The sequence below is a fragment of the Microtus pennsylvanicus genome, chromosome 10 (genome assembly GCF_037038515.1).
Source record: "Microtus pennsylvanicus isolate mMicPen1 chromosome 10, mMicPen1.hap1, whole genome shotgun sequence".
Classification (NCBI taxonomy): Eukaryota; Metazoa; Chordata; class Mammalia; order Rodentia; family Cricetidae; genus Microtus; species Microtus pennsylvanicus.
The window spans coordinates 57,707,351-57,731,594 of record NC_134588.1 but is presented as its reverse complement, the minus strand read 5'-3'; the positions used below and the strand labels follow the sequence as shown (position 1 = coordinate 57,731,594).

Here is a 24,244-nt window from a genome sequence, read left to right as displayed (position 1 = left end):
ATCTTGCCATAGGAAAGGCTCAAAGCAAGCATTTGCTGAATAAATTAAATATCTGTAATATAAATGAAGCAATTTTAGTGAGCCTCGAAGGTTGCACTGTATTTCCCCTTAAAGCCTGGATTCTCTGGCTAATGTAATATGATTAAGCAAACATCAAAGGCACAAATATTCATGGGAATGAATTTAAATCAGAAATTTGTTCTTCACAGCTATTTTTACTCTGGTCTTCTCAGCCATCATTTAACATAAATCAAATTCTCTCTCTCTCTCTCTCTCTCTCTCTCTCTCTCTCTCTCTCTCTCTCTCTCCTTTTAGAGGAGAATAATAAAGGAGAGAAAGGGGGAAAGGAAAAGGACAGAAAAGAAGTGAGAAAAGGAAAGGGAAAGGCATCTCTAGTTTTTGACAAAGAAAAATCAAGTGCTTTATCTTACTGACATTAGAGCAAATTATAATTCTATCCTATTGACCTTCGTGTGCCTTCATGACCTTCGTTTGTCACATCACCTGAATCGAACCTTGTCAGAATCCTCTGTATGTGGCCACAGTTTAGTGCAGTTTCAGAACTCCTACAGAGTCATGCTCTCCCACTGTGCCCTGTGGCTCTACCTAGCTTTAGTAACTGGTATTTGAGGACCTCTTATGTTGCTAAAATATAGACAGTATGATTTAATTTTCATAACAGTTTTTCTAAATTTTTAATATCATCAAACACATATTTTGAGAGCTACTAACGCAGACATTGAACCTCTTTCAAAACGGTCTGTGAGCTTCTACAGGCCTGTCTGTCTTCTCCAGGCACTGGAAGGGGACCAAGGGGATGGGCTTCAGTGATACTGGCAGTGAACTAAAGCCTTCTGCTTCTTCCAGTAGCTTCCAACTTGAATATCCTCTTGTGTTCATGTGGATATTTACCTTTAGAGACTTAGTAGGCAGAACCTAGTTCACATACCATGTCATCTACCACCATTCCCCCATCTTTGTAAGAGGCTTGGAGGACTAAGGGTTGAAAGGGTCACCTTGGACTATAGAATAAACGGAATCTGTATTTCCTGCTTATAGGAAGGGAAGTTATTCAGCAATTATTAAGTTGTGGATCCTAGATACACACACTCACACACACACTCACACACCGGCCTAAGCATTGTAAATACTAGGAACTTCTCCACACCCCTTCACTTCACTCTTTTCCCCCTCGCCTGAAAAATAAAGAACATGCAGAGGCCACATACTCGAGTTCATCTTTTTACCCCCAGATTCTCGCTTGCCACAGACATTCTATTCTGAGCCCTGAGGGAGTACTGAGGTTGGTACTGAAGGCCACTGATACCCCGCAACTATAAAATTATTCCACTGTCGCTTTGTAACTGTAATTGTCCTACTGTTACAGATTATAACATAAATATCTGATATGCAGGATATCTGGTACGTGACCCCCAAAGAGGTCGAGACCATGACTTTAGAACCTCTGCTACGTAGGGCTGTGTGGATCAACTCTGCAGGTCAATGGTCTCAGTCAAGATGTTTCCCTTCTTAGAGTCTTGGTTTTTGTTACTTAAAAACTTTTCTGTCAAGATCCACTTGGACACAGTAGGTAATATTATTCAAACAGCATCTCCCTCATAAACAATGTTAATCAGTTAATGATTACCATTACAGAGATACACAACACATATCAGAGGTGGAGTGTGGGCTGGATCTGACCCAGGATAGGGTGTAGCAGTTTAAGGGGCACACAGCGTGAGGTCGAAGCAGCAGAAGCAGACAGCATGCTGACCTGACCTGGGGTAGGGCATCCAGTCACAGGACGGCCACCATGAGCAATGGTAGCAGAGTTGGCACTGATAACTGTTATTGCAGACAGTAGCTGACTCTCGGGGGAAGACTAAGTCAGGACCTGTGCCCCTGAATGCTGGTCCCACAGAGGAAAATAACACCTCAACCCAACTATTACTGCTTCTCCTGAACATTGTAAACACAGCTACAGAAAGAAGAAAGATGGCTTGAACAACAACAACAACAAAACAACCCCAAAAACAAAAAACAAAATCTAAAGCCCCAAACAAGAAACTCCAGATGTCCAAGACCCAGTGCAGAAAGAAGAAGAACATGAAAAACCAAGACATGTCTCCTCCCAAAGTTACCAACCCCCTGGGAGAATGACTTAGACTAACTTCTAGACAAAACATTTGAAAGAATGATTGCAAACATTTCCCAACAACTCAAAGAAGAGATGAATGTACTTCAAGAGAACAAAAACGAAGAGATTAATGATTACTTTATAAAATGTGATAGCTATTAATAAGGCTGAGCACCAAGATAAGCTACTCATTTGTCCATTTAGAATAGATAGTAGCCAACAACTGATTAATAACATCTCTTTCTCTGCACTTTAATGGATCTCTAACTTTTAAAAGAAACTATCTTTTTCTTTCTCTCTCTCTCCTTCTCACCCCCTACCTCCCTCTCTCTGAATTTGTGATAACTAAAGACATTAGTATAAGCTTGGTAAATAGGAAATGCACACCGAGAAGTCATGTGAGGATAGGTAAAATGCCAGACAAAGGGGAGGAACGGTGGATTGTTTTTGCAGCTGTCTGTGAATGGATCTGTAGAGGAGTCTTTGAAAAATCCAGAGCTGCATCAGCCTTCATTCCCTCTCCCAGTTATGGAAGTTTCTATAATGCCCTCGCCACAGCTTTCTTTTGAAGATGACTTTATCTGTGCCCGGAGCCATTTCCAGCACAGTAACCCAGAGAGAGCTCTAGGACCTCTGACTTCATGGTGCCTGTAAGCCACACACTGAAACGTGGCAATTTTTAATGAGTGGATTTTAGAAAGAAAAGAAGGTGAGAAAACACTAAATAAGATGATAGACACTTAATACTTGATCAGTGTTTGTTATTAGCAGCAACCAGACACAGGGGCAATTCTGCCTCTCTGCTGTTTGTCTATTATGAGAGACAGTTTGTCTTTATGAATGAGTGAATCAGACAGCAGACAGCTTATCTTTATGGATGAGGGAGAGTCATTGCCAAAAAAGCTCCTAACACCGAGGACCCTCTAGAGTTACTGTGTGTCTGCTGGTCACCATGAGCATGTCTTCATTGGCTTCTTTTTCTTCTTCTTCTTCTTCTTCTTCTTCTTCTTCTTCTTCTTCTTCTTCTTCTTCTTCTTCTTCTTCTTCTTCTTCTTCTTCTTCTTCTCCTTCTCCTTCTCCTTCTCCTTCTCCTTCTCCTTCTCTTTCTCCTTCTTCTTCTTCTTCTTTTTTTTTTTTGAGACAGGGTTTCTCTGTGTTGCCCTGGCTGTGCAGATATTTACTTTGTATACCAGGCTGGCCTCAAACTCACAGAAATCTGCCTGCCTCTGCCACCCAATTTCTGGGATTAAGGGCATGCACTGCTGGTTACCACTGTCTTCAAATTCAGATTTGCAAGTGTAGAATTAAGGCGCTATGGGCATGCTGCAGTCTCTGAACTGTTTATGCTGACAGTGAGTATTTATTTACTATGTCTTATTCTCATTGGTTCCTTTAAAATTGGCAAGTTATAGTCATTTGAAAGATGAAGAAAACAGAATCTCAGCTCTATAAAGAAACTGCCTGAAGTTTGAAAGCTCTGGAATTCGACAGCAAAGATGTAAAAGAGATCATCACATCTTGGAACCAATGAGTGGCAGCTTGCTGGCCGCTGGGATGTTCCTGTGCTTTTCTGTTGACAACTAACACTCCATCTTTGCCTCTGCTGGAGAGACAGAGTATGGCTGATGTCATGTAATGGACAGCCGTGTAGGCATGCCAGATACCTTGGGGTTTCGATGATCACAATGCCTGACAGAAACAGCTTAAAGCATTAAAGATTTCTACCCATCTACAGTTTTGGAGGATTTCTGTCCATCGTGGAGAATTCATGGCTACTCAGTTCAGGCAGCTGGAGAATGTGGTGGAGGCTGTTTACATCACAAGAGGAAGAGCATAAGTTAGGAAGTAGGGCCAGAGCAACTTTCCAGTTCCCCTTCTGCTTTCTTCCACCAGCCTACAGCCCACCCCTGCAGCGTCAGGGCTCCTTAGAACAGCTTCACCTTTTCTTAAATCAACTGGAGGCCGCTGCTGAGTGGTGCGATTAACTTCAAAACTTGTGCCTGGGAGGATATTTCAAGCTACTCTTGAAGCTAAGAGTAGAAAAGTTAAATCACAACTGGTTTCTGTTTGTAAAATGCCTCCAATATTGTGTCTCTAAAATGAGTCTCTCATCTGGGATTCTGGGTGTCATATGGCAATTTGAGCCATGGTGAGGAACCAGTGAAAATCATTTTAGAAGAAACAGCCTGGGCAGCTTCTGTGGAAAGGACATGGGAAGAAGGTAAAGATGCTGAGGTGCTCCATCACAGTTAGCACTTGCCCTTTCTCTCTTCACCAGCATCGAGAGGCTGCTCTTCTCAGCTGAGTCCATCCCTAGGACTTGTCTCCACCTCGCCCAGTGACTAATTGTTCCCACCTACTGGTCTATATGTGGGAGAAGGAATGTTTCCCCTTCAGTCCCACACTGGGACAATGCTGAAGGACCACCTAGCTCTTAAGTTCCTGTTAGTAAAACCAAGTCTGTACACCACCCAGATGCCAGGACAGGAACTCCGTGGAGCCATCATTACTAGTTAGTGCTTGCGGCTTCCTTCCTACTTTGCACTCAGATGGGGATGGCTTAGGTAGAGCAAATTCTGACTTTGAAAACGAGTGTTATTTTAATAGCTCATTTGATGTCTCCTTATATGGCACACCTGCTGGCTTTCAATTCTATTAAGTATATATACGGTGAGAAATTAAACAGCAGAAACAATTGAGTTGCCTTAGGAAGAATGAGCACAGGGGAACAAAGAAGAAGAGTTCTGTCAACCAGAAGTTAATTGTACCGCTCAGCAGCCTCCAGCTGAATTAAGAGAATCCTTGGAGAAGGTTTGGAGCATCAGATCTGGTACAAGAGAAAAAGTGTAACTTTCCAAGTGATGCAGATGCTTGGGTGAGTGTTTTCCTACTTCTCAAGTTTAGGCAGAGTTTGTGCTGAATTTGAAATCTGGGTTTAAAAGTATATCTCTGGTGTACTTCCATACCTAAGTGTAAGTCCATACGGTTGAGTTTAAAGGTTAGAATCCAATCTGTCCTGGGTAAGGTGGACAAATCACTTGCAAAAACCATATCCTTAGAGAGAAGTCTTTTATTAATTTTTGCAATCTGTAACATCATTTTACCTTTCCCCAAGTTTATACACAATGGAATGCAGTGAAAGAGAGGTTCCATGGTTTGGCTAAGGTCATAAGGAAGTAGTCAACCAAGGTCTATCCCAGCCATTCTAACTCTAGACCCCTCTGTCCTGATGTTACTCTTGGTTCTGAGTCATCTTCAGCATCCCAATGATCAGAAAGGGAAAAATAAGGCCCACCCTTTTTACCTCATTCAGTGTTAGATCTTCTCTAAGACAGAAGCAGTTCTTGGCTGAGTTATCATATGACAATGATGCTTCTGAGATAGGGGACAGGCATGTAAATTAGTAATCATTTCTCTTGCTTACAATTTTACAGTGTTCAATTCCCCACAGATCTTCAAGAAGGCTTTAAAATATTTCTTGACACCAGAGTATGGAAGAATTATAAGCCCACCATTCTCTGTTCCATTCAGCAAATTGAGCACATACTAGACATGTTAGTGTCATTATAGATGCATTGACAAATAGGACAAGGCCTTTCTCTTCCTAATATTTAGACACACAGAGAAATCTTTACAATGTAAAGCAATAAATGCAATGATTTTTGGACACTGTTCTGGAAAAATGACCCAAATGGAAAGGACACAGGGTGCTGGCATGTGTGAGGATATGAAGGAGTGTTTCTGTTGATAAGATCAGAAATGCCTCTGCTGCGATGGCAGTGGTAGAGATGAGGAAGCATCTTTTAAGACAGGGTAATTCCAAGAAGAATGAGTGTATTGGCTAAGACTTGAATAGACAGCAAGCTTAGGAAATCAAAGGACTGCAAAATGGCCGCGGTGAGCAGAGTGGCTAGTGCAGACGTCACGGTGGGAGAGGAAACGGGAGTGGAGACTTGCGGCAAGATCAGAGGTTGCTGTAAAGCAAGGAGCTGGGGCTCTTCTGATTTTAATGGCACACAATTTCAGGATAATAGGCCACAGAATTGGATTGTTGTTTCAAAGGGACTGCAAGGAAAAGAATGGCCCATCAGACAAGTAGAGTAGAGAGAGGGGATCTGGTTTGAAGCGAGTACGCAAACAGTAAGAGTGAAATGATAAGGGCTTAGACTAGGGCTGGATTAGACCAATTATGACCCAGAGACCAAATCCAACTTTTATAGAAATTTTTCAGCTGTTTGGATTTGATATTTGGTGTAAAAAGTGAATAAATTCAGAAGAGTATGTACAAGTAGCAAAACTGGCAGATGGATTGGATGTGCGTGTGGTGGGGGGTGAAAGAGAGAGACCTGGGGTAATTACGATCTACTTGAACAACTGGTAAAATATTGATATCGTTGCCTGAGGCGGGAAAGGCTGAGAGATCAGTAGTTGAGACAGGAAAATTTAAATGCCATTTCAAACATTTTTGAGTAGGTCCATAAAAGAAACCGCATATTTAAAGTTCAGATAACTCTTGGCTGGTAGATTAGTAATAGCATTTGTTTAGTGCAACATTTCACGACAACCTAAAGTAGGAAAGATCCATTTTGTGTCATCCTGCCAGAGTTTTCAGCCCACGGGTCACTTGCTGTTTCTGTGAACCTGTGGGGAGGCAGGCTACCCTGGCAGATACCGGGCAGGTGGCCGGGGAGACGGCTCACGTGAGGCTGCTGGGTTATGAAGAAAGCACCTGGCAGGAAGGAACCAGGCAGATCCCTGGGAGCCCACTTGCTCCCAGAAGGCCCCACCTCCTAATAATCCATGCAGTAAGCACTCACAGACATTTTAGCCAGTTGGTAAATTAGTGTCCTCATGACGGAGCCCCCTCAGTGGCTGGATCCACTAGTTAGGAGCCAAGCCTTCAGCTCTTGAGCCCCTCTGATGGGAGCAAGCCACAGTAACAATGAGCACAGTGAATCTTGTTACCACACACTGCTGGTCCCGGGTTATGAATGCCTAAATTCACACGTTTTGAAGCTTCAGTGAATCAGATCAGGCTGCCATGATGAAAACACCCTGCTTTATGAGAGCTATTGCTCTTATGGTCCAGCCCCTCTACTGAACTCGCTTCCCTGAGCATCTGTGTGGAGCATACATTGTATCCCTTAGTTTTGTCAAGGAGACTTTTTGGAAAGAAACATTTAACCTCTGACAATGGTAGCTCCCAAATTTAATTTTCACCTCCCACAGAGCCCTTTAGTTTTATTTGATAATTCTTTTATGAGTCTCAGGTGAACTCTGTTGGGGCAGAAGAAGCAATCAAGCCCTATCCTAGGAACTTTTAGGATATTTATAACTCTGAGCGCCCAGCCCCTACTTTACCCAGGTGACTTCAGTCCTAACCTCAGAATGCACTGTGGTCCTCGGGCAAAGGTATTTCTGAGGACACAGTTACTGCCTGCACAAGAGGCCTTCGCCATTCTCCTTCTGCATTGCATCCCCCATTGAACCCACATTCCTGTTCATTCTATTGCAATTTCTCACTAAACCTAGTGGGTTCTACCCCTTATGTTTCTTTCTTGATCTTGTTTTATCACTTTTAATCAGATCAAAACTCACAATAGGACCAGAAGGGAAGAAAAAAGAAAGGAAGATGGTGAGGGATGTGGCTCAGTGGTAGAGCATTTGTCTGGCACATGCAAGGCTCTGTGTTTCCATCCCTAGAAAGAACAACAACAAAGCAAAGCGTGCGTGCGCGCGCACACACACATCTGTCTCCATTCCACCTTCCCTCTCTTTTTCTTTGCTTTACTTTCTAGTCAAGCTGCTTGCAGTGGTCACTTAAATTCCCTCTCTGCTTTTAGTCATCTCTCAAGCTTTCTTCAATCTTTGGCAAAATCAGTTCCTGAGAGCAGATATTCCTGGCTCAACAGAAGGTTTATTACATTCATTAGTTTCTTAGAACCCTGACAACTTTTTAATGAAATCATTATTATCCTCATATCATAAAGAAGGGAGCTGAGTATGAGGAAACATAAGCTGTCCCTTGTCTACCTAGTACATGGAAGGGCTAAGTTCAAACCGGAAGCACATCCCACCTTCCCTACCCATAAAGCCTCCCATCAGGAAACAGGCCCGTTTGTTGACAGTAAACTGGAGTCTTTGGAATTTGAGCATACACTTTCATTGGATTTCTGTAACATGACATTTGCTCATTAATTCTTCCTACACCATGCTGCAGTTCCCCTGTATTATCTAGGGGAAGGATTTTTGTCTTTTCAGGAAATAAGACTGCTATGATTTGAAGGTCAATGTGCCCCACAGATGCACGCCCTTGCACACTTCATCTCCAGTCGTATTGGTCTGGAAAGCCATAGAGCTTTAGGAGGCAGAGACTCATTGGAAGAGGTGGGTCACTGGGAACAGGCCCTGAGGTTTTCATAGCCTGAACCCAGTTTCCTGTACTCTTCCTGACTGCAGATGAAGTGCAACCTGTTTACTCACAGTTCCCTGCCAGGATAAACTGTGTTCTCTTGACTTGTAAAGCAAAACCTGCCCTCCTTCCCAGTAGCTTCCTGTCATGCATTTAGACACAGCAGCTTAAAATATAAACATAAAGGTCTGGTCTGCTGACGGGGGACTACACTCTCAGTGGCAAGAGCATGCGACAGGAAGCTTGCAAGGTCAGTAGGCAATTTGATGAGACCTTGCCTTAAAATACAAGGTAAATTAAGGGGCTAGGAATGTATCTCAGTGGTAGAGCACTTGCCTGGCATGCATGAGACCCTAGCGCCAATCTCCAGTGCCACAAACAACTAACCAAAGAGCAAGCAAGGCTCTCCTAAAGGTTTTACAAGGCAAGGTTCTCTAGAGGAGCAGAATCTACAGACAGAATGGATGTTACAAAGGGAATTGATTCTACTGGTACACATTATATGGACCGTATTATCCAACAGTGTCTGTGAATGCTGCAGGGGTAGAGGACCTGATAGCTAGCTGCTCAGCCCATGAGGCTGGATGCCTCAGCAGTTCAAATCTGGAACTGAAGGCCTAGAGGATTCTTTTTTTTTTTTTTTTTTAAATTTATTTATTTATTAAGGATTTCTGCCTCCTCCCCGCAACTGCCTCCCATTTCCCTCCCCCTCCCCCAATCAAGTCACCCTCCCTCATCTGCTCTAAGAGCAATAAGGGTTCCCTGACCTGTGGGAAGCCCAAGGACCGCCCACTGTTTCGGTTTCTCAGGAAATTCGGAATCAACCTACCCCTGGATCCAGCAATACCACTCTTGGGAATATACCCAAGAGAGGCCCTATCATACAACAAAAGTATATGCTCAACTATGTTCATGACAGCATTGTTTGTAATAGCCAGAACCTGGAAACAACCTAGATGCCCTTCAACGGAAGAATGGATGAAGAAAGTATGGCACCTAGAGGATTCTTGAAAGGTCGTTTGATAAGTTCATTTGGGAAGGCTGAAGAGCCTGGGTTCTGGTGTTAGCAAAAGTTGACAACAACGGTGGCACTAGCGGAGTAGATGCACTCACAAGCAAGAAGTAAAGGAGGGCAGGCAAAAGCTCTACTAGTTGTCCTTCAACCTCTTCATAGGTGGGTTGCCTTGGAGGGTGCTGCCTGCTCTTGGGACAGGACTTCCCCCTCTGTCAATGCTTCTAGGAGATCCTCTCATTGTCTTACCCAGCAGGGTTCTCTGAAGATCCAAGATCCAATCAAACTGATTGCTGAGATTAACAGTCACTATGGTAATGTTTTATATGTATAGTAATTAAAGCTCTCATTTAGTCCTGACCACTCTTCTCTCTTCCACCAGACCTGAGTGATACTTGTGAAGTCACAGGTTAATGACTTACACTGGGCTCTTCTGAGGAGCAACGAGTAGATACATATCTGTGAAATCTGTAGCACGGTTTAAAGATGCCTGCAGGACAGAATATTCTATCGCTGAGCCCCAGTCATGCAGAGGGGGATATCCAGAACCCAGTCCTCCTCTGCTTGCTGGCCTTGAAGATGCAGTCAAGTATGCAGATGTGTCCAGATGTCCTGCTCCCAATAATGCGAACGAATTAGATGCAGAGTCCTAGATGTTAGAGGGGGAAGAACGTCATGGCTACCATTTCACAGGCAAAAAAGATAAAGTACAAGTGCTAAAGAAACTTCCAAATCTGTTTTAATGGAGTTGGACTTAACCCAGGTCTCCTGACAGCAAATGCAAGGCTCTCTGGTCTTTTGAGAGTCAAATGATGTAACTGGATCCCGAGCATGGAACTGAGGGAGACAAGGTGACTTGGGAGGGAGAAATTGACTAAGTTCTGTCATTTTTATACATCATCTTACTGGGAGCCACTCTAATGATTTCTTATTTCCAGCTTCCCTGGGGATAGGAAGATCTGAATTCCCAGAGGTTCCTCTTTGCTTCTGAGTTGGTTAATGGAACGCATCCGATTACCCTTGTGAACAGGCAAGAGCATGGGCAATATTCTCTTCACTGGTGGGTGAGTCACTGACTTGATGATGATTTCCTGACACGGGCGTGCATGGTGAGCCTGGGAGCAGCAAATCCTAGTTCTCAGCCACATTCATCATTTTTGTCAATTAATTAGGTCCCGGCGTAAGAGGGCCATTCATCTCTATAGATTTTGCCTGCCAGACTCCAGAGTCTTTCTTTGCTTGAAAAAATATGCTGATCTACTTGCAAATTTGAAGCAAAGGCAAGATAAGACCCAAGGAGCTTCCTTGCTCTGCATCCTTAGCCAGCAATGCTCACTGCTGCGAGCTGACTCATGCTCTTGGCTAGAGATGTGGATGCCAGCTTGGTGCCCTAGAAACCCTGCTCTCCTCCCATGAAGTCTGGGTCCTGGAAGCTGGCAAACATTTATACTAGTGGGCTGGGAATAGCCAGAAAGAAGGTTTCTCATACACTCTTCTTATACACCCTTTGCCTCCCATCCACTATCAGTCCTTTAGTATCTAATACAAATTCCACCATTCTCAACATGGAGAGGACACTACAAAGATAAAGTATTTTTTCCATTTTATTTTGTTTGTGTCTTGGGGGTGTGTATTTTTTTCCTGTGAAACACATGTGTGTGGTAGCCTTGGAGGCCAGAAGAGGACATTGCATACCCTAGGACTACAGTTACAGGTGCATGTAAACTACCATGTGGATTTTGGGCGCTGAACTCTGGTCCTATGGAAGAGCAGTCAATACTCTTAAGTGGCGAGCCATCTAGTCAACTCAATGCTTTAATGTTTGGTGTCTCTCCTTGTGTTTCACTGTGAGTTCTTAAGTCACTGAATCCCCTTGGGCGAGGTACTAGTTTCCTTAGGGGCCCATAGAAAATCACTATCGGCTAATAGCTAAAAAATAAGATGATAAAAGCCTGAAGGCTAGGAGTCTGAAATTAATATTGTAGTGCTAAAATAAAGATGTCAGCAGGGTGTGCGTCGTTCAGAAGCTCTGGATGAATCTGTCGCTTGTCCCACTCAGCTTCCGGTGGCTGCTGGCATTTCTTAGATTGTGGCAGCATCACTTGGATCCTCAAGGTCAGCAGGTTCAAATCTGTACCACTTCATGCCATCTTCTCTCCTGTGTCTGTGTGTACAATCTTTCCCTGCCTCTTCCTTTTATGGTCACACACAGCTGTATTTGGGGATCTCAGATAACTTGGTGTTGCTACCTACCTCAAGATCCCTCCCTTCCCTGTCTCTTCCCTCTCCTCCCCCCATTACTCTCATCCAAATTCTTCATCCCTTTTCCCTTTTGTAACATTCATAAGCTCCAGGACTCAGGCTGCGGAGTCTTTTGGAACCATTTTGGAACCAAATTTTTACTCTGGATCCTTTCCCCTGTCTCCTAACTGTCCCATGGGTCACTCTTGTGGATGTAGACATTTGTAGCAGGGACAACTAGCTAGCCACTAGACATTTGAACTCCTTTCTCCATAGCAGACATTGTAAAGAAGCAGTTGCCTGGCTACTGGGCTCTATTTCCCAGTCCCCTCGCTCCTGGGTCCAGCCATGTGTCTAGTGGAGATTGTATGGGGGTGTTGTCTGCCACTGGAAAGCCTCCCCTACCCAATGGAACCCCAATGTATTATTCATGCTCTCTTTAATATTCCACTCTTTGGATGGTGGCTCCCAGAAAAGCCTCAGAAACCATCTTAATGTTGGCAGAGACTTCATTAGCACCAGCTCCTAACTGAGTGTTTTAAGTAGACGGTAGTCAATTCTCTTGACAATTGGGTTTTATGTGTTATAGAAATAAATTTATATTGTGTTAAACCGCTAATACTTTGGAGTTTGTCCATTATAAGCATTTGCCAATTATATTCAACACCATTACTGCCAATTAATTCCCCTTGCTGTTAATAAAATAACTGGGTAAAATAGCTGCAAAAGGGCCCAGAGAGAGGGCTCAGTGCATAAAGAGCCAGCTGTCCAAGCATGAGGACCCAAGTTCAAGTCCCCAGCACCTGTGTGAACATTTGGTGTAGTGGTTTGTCTCATGCCTCAGCTCTGGAGACAGCAGGATCCCAGGGCTTGGTTGTCCAACTAGTGTAGGACAATGGTGAACTCCAAGTTCACTGAGAGACCCTGTCTCAAAAAAATAAGAGGAGGAGCAACCGAGGAAAACACCCAATGTTGGCTCCTGACCTTCACATGTAAATGCATGGGTCTGCACACCTACACATACATGCACACACCCACATAAACACACACACAGAGAGACACACACACACACACAGACACACACACACAGACACACACACACACACACACACACACACACAAGCTGACAAGACACCTAGTGCCTGATATGCTGTCATCTAGTCTATGCATCTGTTGGTCGGGCTTTACATTGTTTGTTTGACTTAGGAACTTTTCATGTCCAGTATTTCAGATTGATTTTTTTTTTCAATTTTGTGTTCGTGGCGGGACACAATGTGTGCCATGGCATGTGGGGAGGGGTCAAAAGGCAATGTGGGAGTCAGTTCTTTCCCTCCACCATGTGAGATTTGGGGTAGTTTTGGGGGTTGAAGCCAGGTCATCTGGCATGGCAGCAGGTGCCTTTCCCTAACGAGTCATCCTGCCAGCCCTCTGTTCTGAATCTCATTTCCATATCTTGTACTGAATTTCTTATTTTATTCCATTGTTTGTTCTTAATCTCTTTGAATCCATTCAGGAGTTTATAAGCATTCTATAATTTCTTTAAACACATTTTAAAATTATTTTTGGGTGTATGTGAATGTACTGTGTGTGTGTGTGTGTGTGTGTGTGTGTGTGTGTGCACATGTTCACCTCTGTGCATACAATTGTAGGCCATGGAATAACAGCAATTATCTTCTATTATTCACTCTCCACCTTCTTTTTGAGACCCGGTTTCTTGTTGAGGCCAGAACACATCAATTTGCTAGGCTGGCCAATGAGATCCTGGGATCTGCATGTCTCTGACCCCAGCACTAGGGTTACGGGGGTACACTGCATGCCTGGCTTTTCACATAGGCAGATGAACTCTGATCCCTGGAAATGTGTGTCAGGACTTTAATGCCTGAGCCATCATTCAGCAGTGAATCAAGTGCCATCCTGGCAGTTAACTGTTTGGCTGTCTGTCTCACTTAAGTATGTCAGACAGCCATCTTAAGGAGATGAGTGGGGTGGATGTCCCAGCTCCCACCTTAAGAAGTACAGGATCAGCCTGCTGGTGGTGGCGCACGCCTTTAATCCCAGCACTCATGAGGCAGAGGCAGGCGGATCTCCGTGAGTTTGAGGCCAGCCTGGTCTATAAAGTGAGTTCCACAATGGGCTCTAAAGCTACACAGAGAAGCTTTGTCTCAGAAAAACAAAACAAAGCAAACAACAAACAAAAAAAACTTGTAAATTAGATTAAGTACCCTTGGTATGAAAAAACACTGTGTAACAATCAATAAATATGCCTTTTTTTTTTAAAAAAAGAGGTACAGGATCTTATTTATGGGGGGAGTCAGACATTCCTATTTGCACTAGGCAAAGGAAAGTGAAGTTAAAAGGAAACATACAGACATAAGAATTATAAAAGTCAATTTTATATTTTGGATATGTTTTTTATTTATTTTTCAACTTCCATCCTAAGATGGCATTTTCTATATTGTATTTTCCTGTTCTTTCCCCTTCTCCAAATCTTGTGAAGCCACAGTTTTTTATCTTCTCCCTGTTGGACATTTTTTAACCCTTTGTCTTTGGTTGTGAAAGCCACTTTCTTAAAACAAAAGGCTCATTTAGTCACTCCACAGCTTGGGAATCTGAATAATTTACTTGCTAGGAGCAGTGTGTGTTAGGGTTTATGGTCATGAAATTTGGAGAAATGATTCAAGTGTTTTGAAGTATCAGATAAATCATTTGCCCCTCTCCTCTTCACAGCCCCTTGTATGAAATGGAGATGCCAAACTTACTTGTATGGTAAGAATTTGGCAAGTTTATAATAAACAGTGAGTAACTGAAGGTCGTTGTCTCCATTAGGTGTTGCTGCTAGGACCTGATCCTTTCTGCGCATCACTCTTCAGGGAGACAGATTTCTTGCTGGGTCAGAGACGGTCTAGACGCTTTCGAAATCGCCTTGTAATTTAAGATTTTCGAGATCTTTGGCCTTTCTGGTCTTAAATTTGTCATGTAGTCGTGAGATGGTAGTGTTCAAAGTGTAAATTATTGGTGAAGGTTAAAATAATCCTTGACTCGTCTTTCAAGGCCACGGTACAGCAGCAGGAGAGGAGCTGTGTCTTTTGCAAGCTGCTAAGGTTGGCCAGAGGCCAGGCAGTGAGGTGAAGGGCTTGGTGGCTCCATGGCAACTTTCCCAGGGTGTTAAGCTCTGCAGTCCTCCCTCCTGAGTGACTGTTATTAATAGTCCAAGATGCTGGAGCGTCTGAGTGATTCACCTCAAAGAAACTTCTCAAAGAAAAGCGTGAAGCCGCAAGGTAATATTTGCTAGTGTAAAGTTGAGACATATCCTTGGGAGTTTGAACAAAACCACTTGAAAATTATACATTGAAAGCGATGTATACCTTCATTGTACTTCTGAATAATGGATTGTCACTTTCTAAAAACTGGAAATACCATTCCTTGTGACACCTTTATCCACAATGTTTACAAAATTTTTCTCCATCTGTGTAAGGAGCTGACTTTACAGCAAACGCTGATAACCTGATGGTTTCAAAACTGTCTTTGATGTGTATAGCTTCCTTCAAAGTGTCTTTTCTATTCATTTTCTTCTCTCAAAGAGAGACAAGAGAGGAAAAGCTGATGGTGATGATAACGATTACGATGGACTTGGATCAGAAGAAAAGAACATGAAGAGCTTTGCATGCCCTTCCTGGACTGTCTTTCATGTACAGTGAATTTTCACTCACAAGAGGATGAATGTTTAACGTGACTCCTCCTCCTTATTGGAGGGTGTGGGTGGTGCTCACATCTGATGGTTAGAGGAGACGTTACTTACACGCACTATAACAGGAGCCAGCCTGAGTGGTTTATAGGCCCTATGAGCAAACCCAAACAAATAACAAGACTAGATGAAAATAAAGCACAGACGAAGTCTATTCCACAGCTCCTTCTTGGTTCTTTTGATAAAATCTCATGAAAATGGAGCTGTTTTGAAAATTTTCAGTTAATTGTCTAGATGAATTAGATGAGAGTATTTATGGTAGTGTGTGGTGCAAATACAAAGTTAGGGTCGGGTGGGTAAGAATTACTTCACTTGATAAACATTACATGTGGATAATGTATTTAGAACCCCACAGATGGCGTGTGGTCACATGCATCAGTGATGAAGTCAATTGTCATGAGGCATAACCTAAATCTCACAGATAAAATGCACAATGCCATCTTCCAAGTTAGGATAGAGATGGCTTTACTATAGGGAAAAAGAAGCCCAAAGTCTCTTATGTTTACCCAGAAGGCTTGGTTTTTGCTCATGGCACGAGTTTTTCACAGATTTGATGGATGCCTGTGTTTTATATTGTTGTACTTTGGGACCCAAAGCAAACCCTGTCTGAGACGTGGTTATGCTGTTTCAGCAGATAAAGACTAGCGAGGGACTTGGTAGATACCTGTTCCTGCCTAGAAGTGACATTTAGCAACTGAAACCATTGGTCAGTGGATTATATGCCCAAAAGGGCATGCTGTAATGGCTACTTCGATATTTAAAAAAATGGTTGGTTCATAGGCTGATGTGAGCCAGTCATTCTATTTTGATAAATGGACATTCTGGTTTTGGGAATTGATTTTGTATAAGCTTACTTAGCTTAAGTAAGCTTCCTAAGTTAAAATAGTTCTAGGGCACTGAAGAGATAACATTGAAGCATGCTTAATAAAAACTCAGAGACTGAAATTGGGGTTCAACCTGAAGACCTGAAAAGCAAAGCATCTGGCCATTGGCTCGTACCTCGACCTCAGTCTAAAATGACGATCCTGCCTCCGGGAATCTTGGAATGAGACTGAGAGCTGTTTTCTCTCATTTTATAATCCTGTCTAGGGTTGGGATTAAAGGTATGCATAACTGGGATTAAAGGCGTGCACTGCCAGGTTTCTATGGCAACTAATGTGACTACTGGGACGAAAGGTGTGTGTCATTGTGGCCTGGTCTGTAAGGCTGGCCAGTGTGGCTGATTTACTCTCTGAACTTCAGGCCAGCTTTATTTATTAAATTACAAATGAAATACCACTACATAGCACCTCTGAGCTGATCAGCTGAAGTCGACTCTGGAGTTCAGAGGACTCACCAAGGGCAGTGGTTTTTTTAGCTATGTCATCAGAAGACTTTAGTTGTGTGATAAATGGCCCTTTTAAACATGACCTTCCTATATAGTCTTTATTACTGTACACTTAAGTATATCAAGAGCCTGTATGTAGCCAATACATTCTGTGTTGGGTTGATAAGAAAATTAAAAATTAGACTTAGTAGGAAAACACAAGTAAAACTACTTAAAGAAAATTTCATATTAAATAAAAGTGTCAGCTCAGTTCTTTAAACTTTCTCACAGGACTATAGTGAAAATGTCCTGAGACAGCCAGTCAGTACAGTCCTTCTCAGTGCAACCTGAGGAATCCAGACTTGCCCGCTCTGCTTTGTGCATTCAGGTTAGAAGGAATGTTATATTCTTCTAAGAAACGATGCCGGGGATATATCATTTAGCTGTGCGCCAGCTCAAGAAGACTGAAGGGCAAAACTGTGAGCCTCTCTCTCACTCCAAATTCTTTCAACTAATTACTGGTTATTCAAAGAAGTAGTGCAAGGCAGTAAGCAGTAATTTTTGATGCAATATATTATTTTATGAAAAAAATCATGAAATATTCACTTCCACGCCTGACTATGTATGTATATATGTATGTATGGTATGTTTTCTAGCTGATGTGGTAGTTCTAGTGGTTTGGGTGAGAGGGGTCTCTATAGGCTCATCTATTTGAATACTTGGTACCTGAATGCTGGAACTATTTGGGAAGGATTAGGAGGTGTGGCTTGTTGTAGGAGATGTGTCAATAGGAGCGGAGAAGACACAGCCTATAAAATTTTAAAATCCTTGTCTCATTCTCAGTGTACATTTTTACCTCCTGCTTTCAGATCAAGATGTAAGCTCTTAGTTGTTCCTGCCACCATGCCTTTGCTCTACCATCATGGACTCTATGCCTCTGGAGCCATAAGCCCAATGAAACAATTAAATGCTGTCTTTTATATGTTCCAAGTCATTGTGTTTTCTTCACAGAAATAGAAAAGTAAAGTAACTAAGACAGAAGTCAAAAAGATTATTTTATAAACCAATAGTTTTATATTATGCAAAGTTTCCCGCCAAAAGAATGAATTAGTTCAATTTAAGTGAAATTTTCTCTTCAAATCCAGGCAGTGATGGTGCACGCCTTTAATTCCAGCACACAGGAGGCAGAGGCAGGCAGATCTCTGTGAGTTTGAGGCTAGCCTGGTCTATAAGATCTAGTTCCAGGACAGGCTCCAAAACTACAGAGAATCCCTGTATTGAAAAAAAAATCTCCTCAATAATCTGGATTGAACTCATACAATCAATGCAAAGACCTTAAAAAATGAAATTTATCAAAGTAGAAGATATTTTGCCTAAAGACTAGAGAGTCAGCTCCAGTTCAAAGGTTTTTAATGCCTTGGTTTCCCCCACAATCACATAAGAAAATCTCTAAAACAAATTTCAATATCCCTTTGAAACTATTTTGTTTCCCTTTGCAAAACTGACATGGGTAATTTTTTTTTTAATACCAGGAAGCAAAGTACTGCTATGATAGATATCAAAAAATTTAGATGTGGCTTTGGAATTAGGTAATAAGTAGAGACCAGAATAATTTCAGAAGCATGATAGAAATATCTGTTATTGAGCTTTCATAGTACTGGCAGGTGCCATTGAGTTGATGTGGGCAGAGGGGAGTCACCATCAGCCTTACCCAGCTGTGAATCCTGTGAGCTACAATAATGATTAGCCTCTCGAGATATACCTATGGATACAATAGTGGCATGAATATTGTGGGAATAATAAATCACTTTTTAAAATTAGACTTAAGCCAACTCTACAGCAGGAAACACATGCCTTATACTATATAAATCTAGCCAAGAGTCCATGATTGGGGATCTCAAAGGCACCGAGGGATGACCCTGCTACTATTGTTCTGCTAAATAAATGTAGTATCAAACTGCCTTTTACATTTATAGCTTTCTCCCCACAGATTAGTGCAGTGCTCAGACCTTACAGAAGTTTCTTTGTACAGCAGACAGTGGTTAACACAGACACTCATAGCTGGCTCGAGTGTATAGAATAAGTACCAGTGGAGTACCCAACCACAAATGGAACACATAACACACCCTATCAAAGACTCAGGGACCATTGTTGAAGAGGGGATAGAAGGAATGGAAGAGCCACATGCCATGGAGGACCAGAGCCAAACAGTGTCGTCTGGACATGGCACTGCATTCATGAACTGATATATCCCATGGTTGTCTGCAGGGTCTCTAGACAAGACCAAGCCTGTCAGCATCCCAGCATGCAGTGGGAAGGGGTTCCTGAGCCTCTAATCACAACTGAGGAACAGTTGATGGTGTCTTGGGGAAGAAGAAGATGTTTTTTTAGGAGTATGGTCCCTAGGAGATTGATCACATTCTAGTGGATGACTTCCCTTCTATGAGTACATGGTTAGCACAAACTAAACCCAATGAGTTAATCTTTTAAAAAGAGAATTTGGGGGTAGTAGGGATGTGGTAGTGGATCTGGATGGATTTGGGTGAAGAGGGGGATGATTATGACCAGAACACATTGTATGAAATTCTCAAAGAATGAATAAAAAACATTTTCAAAAGGCAAAAGGAGTGTTTGATATTGTCTTGAAGAGTTAGAAATGTGAAGGAATCTTAGGTCGGATCCTAGAAGGAAATGGGGAAATCCTATTGGAAATGGAGAAAGGCACAGTTTTTTGATAAGAAGGTAAACTTATCAAAACTTGGCTAAGATGTGTCTCATTGGGTACAAACTGTAAATGATGAGACACTTAATAGAGAAGATTTCCAGTCGAAGTGTGGGAGGTTCAGTCATTCTGGTTTCTCTTTGCTGGGCATAGTCAATAAGAGGGGCAGGAGAGAATAAAGAAGAAAACGTCTAGCAACAAGAGCCAGCCCCTGATGACTTAAGAGGTTTACACATTATCCAGATTGCAAAGAAGCTGGAAAAGAAGAAACGTACTGTGAAGCAAATGTGCTCTGGAGAGAAGGACAAGGGCACGTGAGGACACTCTTGGAAACTCAACTCGTCAATATCCTACCCATGTTGGAAGAAGCCAGAAATAGTGGAGGACTGCCCTAGAGAAATACACGTGGAAAACTATTGTCTAGTTGGGTGACTTTCTGGTATATATAGACAACTTATTATCTCTTGGAGGATTATTATACCTCAGAAACATTGGCATTTTGTTCTGAAATTGAACAGAGACTGGACAAAATAAAAAAGTGTTTTCAGATTCTCCTAATTCCATAGGCGTGAAATGAGATGCTGAACTTTGCAGCTGCACACATGGACCAGCTTTCAGGAACAGAGTGACTCATTGTAGAAGCTGTGGAGCCAGGAGCTAAGGATGATAAAGCAGCTGCTAAGGGCACAGGCCCTGGAGTTGTGGGCCCAGACGATGGGTCTGAGGACCAAAAGGGGGCATTCATGGGCACTGAAACCCAAAGGGATTGTTCTTGCTTGGTTGTGAATGTGTATGAGACCAGAGGCAACTTAATTCCTTCTATTTTCTTCCCTCTGAGATAAAAACATTTATGTTTTACTTGTGTATTGTGGAATAATCTTTTTGTGCAATGTGAAGATGTGTTGTTCTCATTGGTTTAATAAGGTGCTAAATAGCCAATAAACAGGCAGGAAAAGGTTAGGTGGGACTTGCAGACAAGGGACAGAACTCTGGGATGAAGAAGGGAGGAGTCACCAGGAGATGTGGGGAGAAGCAAGATGAGCATGCTGTACTGAGCAACATAGTAAAACATAGATTAAAAATATGGCTTAATTTAAGTTGTAAGAGCTAGTTAGTAACAAGCCTAAGCTATGGGCTGAGCATTTGTAATTAATAATAAGGCTCAGTGTGTACTTGGGAACTGTCTGGTGGGATAGAAAATTACACCTCGACTTGTGTGTTTTAGAAGCAGACAACTTATTTTCTGGTTCACCAGTCCATTATGGTAGAATTGTCCTCTGTTCAATGTGGACCATACCCAGTGCCTCATCTATATTTATTTAGTGATGTAGATGATCTAGGTAATTAGAGCAAGGAATTTTTAGATATTATTTAGAGAAAATTTTGTATTTATAACTTGTAGTGGATTAAAAATTGGGGGATTTTGCTGGCTACTTTGATGTCAACTTGACACAAGCTAGAGTCATCTGAAAGGAGGGAACTTCAATTGAGAAAATATCTCCATATGATCCATCTGTAGGAAATTTTCTTAATTAGTGGTTGACGTCTTTGGGGAGAGCCCAGCCCATTATGGGTGAGGTCTTCCCCAGCCTGGTGATCCCTGGTTCTGAAAATAATCAGGCTGAGCAAGCCATGATGGGCAAGTCAGTAAGCAGCATCCTCCATGTCCACTGCATCAGCTCCTACCTCCTGGATCCTGCCCTGTTTGAGTTCCTGCCCTGACTTCCTTCAATGATTGACAGTGATGTGAAAATATAAGTGATATAAACCTTTTCCATCTCAGTTTGCTTTTGATCATGGTATTTCATCACAGCAATAGTAACCCTAACTAAGACAAGGGATGCTGTGATACATTTTTCATGAGGTATGAGTTAGGGAGCAAGAGGATAGAGTATAGTGGGTTGGTCAGTGTTTGCTCATAGCCTCAGGATGTGGAGTTAATAATAACGTGTATATTTGCAAAGGTAATAAGAATCTTATGGTTGGGGGGTATAGACCCTGAAAATAGTGGCAAGTGCCTTTGTAAGGGACATAAAAGAAAATACATGGAGAAGTTGGTATATGAAGCATAAAATTAGGCTGCTTGCAGCCAAGGAAAGCTACAAACTATGGAGGTTGAAGAGCTAACAAAAGCTTCTCCACTATGCTCTTCAAAAATGTATGGATATAGCTAGACAGTGGTGGCACATGCCTCTAATCCCAACACTCGGGCAGCAGAGCAGGTGGATTTCTGTGCATTTGAGGCCAATCTGGTCTACAAAACAAATTCCAGGACAGCCACGACTGTCACACAGAGAAACTCTGTCTCAGAAAGAAAAAAAAAGGGTGATTCTCTTGATACTTCCAGCCTCCAGGACTATGAGTGAAATACAATTCTGTGTTTTAAGCCACCAGTCTTAAGACAGTTTGATAAGGTGGCCCAGAATGAATGCATAACTTTATAGTACTCATTCATTCTAGTTTGTATTCACCTTTGTACTCAATACAAACCACATTGATTATGCATCTGCTCCTTATGAAATGAACTGTCTAGCTGCTATGGAGATGTCAACAAAATATATTCCAGGGCAGCAAAGTAGCTACGATTCAGCATAAGCTCCTTCGTAAGGATAAATCAAAGAAGACAAAGGAGTGCAGAGCCCAGAACAGCTTTCCGGGTGCTGAGAGAGGACATCATAGGATATTCGGAGTTATCTGGGAAAGGAAAGGATAAAGAGAAGAGCAGGCACATGACTTAGAACCAGAATAATAGAGATGCTGTTCAAGGGTCTATATGGCTGGGATGCTGTATATGACAGATAGAAGCACTAAAGAGGGAGGACATAAATGGGTTCTAGCATGGTGGTTTTAGCTAGGCATGTGCAGAGCGACACAGAGAGAATGATTTTAGTCAGGCAAGGACAGAATGACAGAGAGACAATGACAATAAGGGTCCAGACACTGAGGCTGATGGAGTCCCTCCTGCAGTAAAAAGAAATATGGGAAATTTAATTTTTAATATTTTGAATTTGAGACAGAGAAAAACCATTCTAGGGGAGATGCATGAGGATCTGTTAGAGTTAAGTTCACGGAGGTGAATAGATTGAACTCACTTTGTTCAAACAGAGGTGGTACGATATTTGTGAGTTGAAGTGGAGGAAACAAAGACAATTATTTTAGGAAGATGCACTCAGAAGAGAAAGAGATGCAGTAGAGAAGTCATTAGAGGGTCATTTAAGGATGGGCTAATCATAGAAAAGTTGCAAACCTTTCCATGATGTAATCATAGAGACAGAGAAGGAGATGACTGTGGTCTCTATTGTCATCATACTAGGCAATAACTAATTGGCAAACAATGTCCATGAAGAAGCAGAAGGAGATGGGTTTAGAGCAATTACGGATTTGGGCAGTTGGCATATCTATTCTGTGTGGCAAGAATGAGGAGGAAAGAATGGGCCGGCATACTAGCAACTGACAAGTTTGAGTGGCAGGAAAAGTTAGAGAAGAAGCATACTATATTCATTATTTGACCCTGTGTGACATATTCCCTTAAACCTAGCAGCTCAGAATGATGAACAGGAATACTTCAGTTTCCATGGTATTCTGTTTAATGCTCCAGTCAATGCCTCTGCCATCAGGGTCTCCTATAGGCTAGTCATTTCAGTACTCATCTGAAGGAGGGTTTGTATCCAGAGTCCCTCACCTGGCTGTGGCCTGGGCTCAGTTTCTCACTATTTGGACCTTTTTATAATCCATATGGAGTCCTCAAAATAGGCAGCTGGCTTCATGCAGGGTAGGCAAGTAAAGAGGGAGAGAGCAAGAGGGCACCTAATATGTAAAGGTCAGAATTTACATAACAAAATGATGTCTTTCATTCCTGCCATCATATTTTAGTCATGAGAAGTGAGGATAGTCCACACACAAGGGGAAACAATCTCCCTTTATGGAAAAGAAGAGCACCAAAAATGCCCTGGCTATACTTTTAAACTTACTGTGTCCATATCATCTGCTAAAGTTTTGAAAGGTATGCCAAATTGTTAAAATATTGGACAAACATTAAATAGTTTGCTCTGATTCCTAACAATGATATCCAACCTCTTATGCACACCTCTGTAAGTGCACACATGGGATTCAATTGGCCAAAATTTGCCTGTGTCTCATCTGCTAAATATGCAAATAGAGGGACAGAGTCTAATCTGCATGTGGATAAAATAGCAAGTATATAAAGATTCCACTAGATACTAGATTCTATCTTTATATACTTCAGGGCTGGAGAGATGGCCAGTGGGTAAGAGGGCTTGAGAATGGAATCTGTGTCCTATTTCTAGCCCTGGGTAGACATGCAGCATTTTAAACAAAAATCATGCAATTGCTATCTAGCAGGAAGATTTCTGACAAAGGACAAGACATACTATAATGTTCTCCCCTAAGACATAATCCAAATGAAGTATCAATAGGAAAATATTGAGAGCTTTTGGGGTCCAGCCCCAAGGTCCTCTTCAGGGTTCAGATTGGATGCTACAGAAGCAAAAGGAACTTTTTCTTAGGGAATCTGAGAACAAATAAATTCTCTCACACCATGCTTTTCTGAACAAGTCTCATTATTCTTTTGCCTCTATTTTAATTCCTCCTAGTTTCTTCTCCTAGCTTCTGCTCCTCTCACCTAAAAACTCTATTTTCTTATAGAAGC

At 42.2% G+C, this 24,244-nt stretch overlaps 1 long non-coding RNA gene across 3 annotated transcripts in view; it reads left to right on the top strand.

Annotated features, from left to right (window-relative positions):
• LOC142858766 (uncharacterized) overlaps window positions 1-24,244 on the top strand; it is a 138,905-nt gene that overhangs the window by 17,135 nt on the left and 97,526 nt on the right. The window lies entirely within an intron of this gene.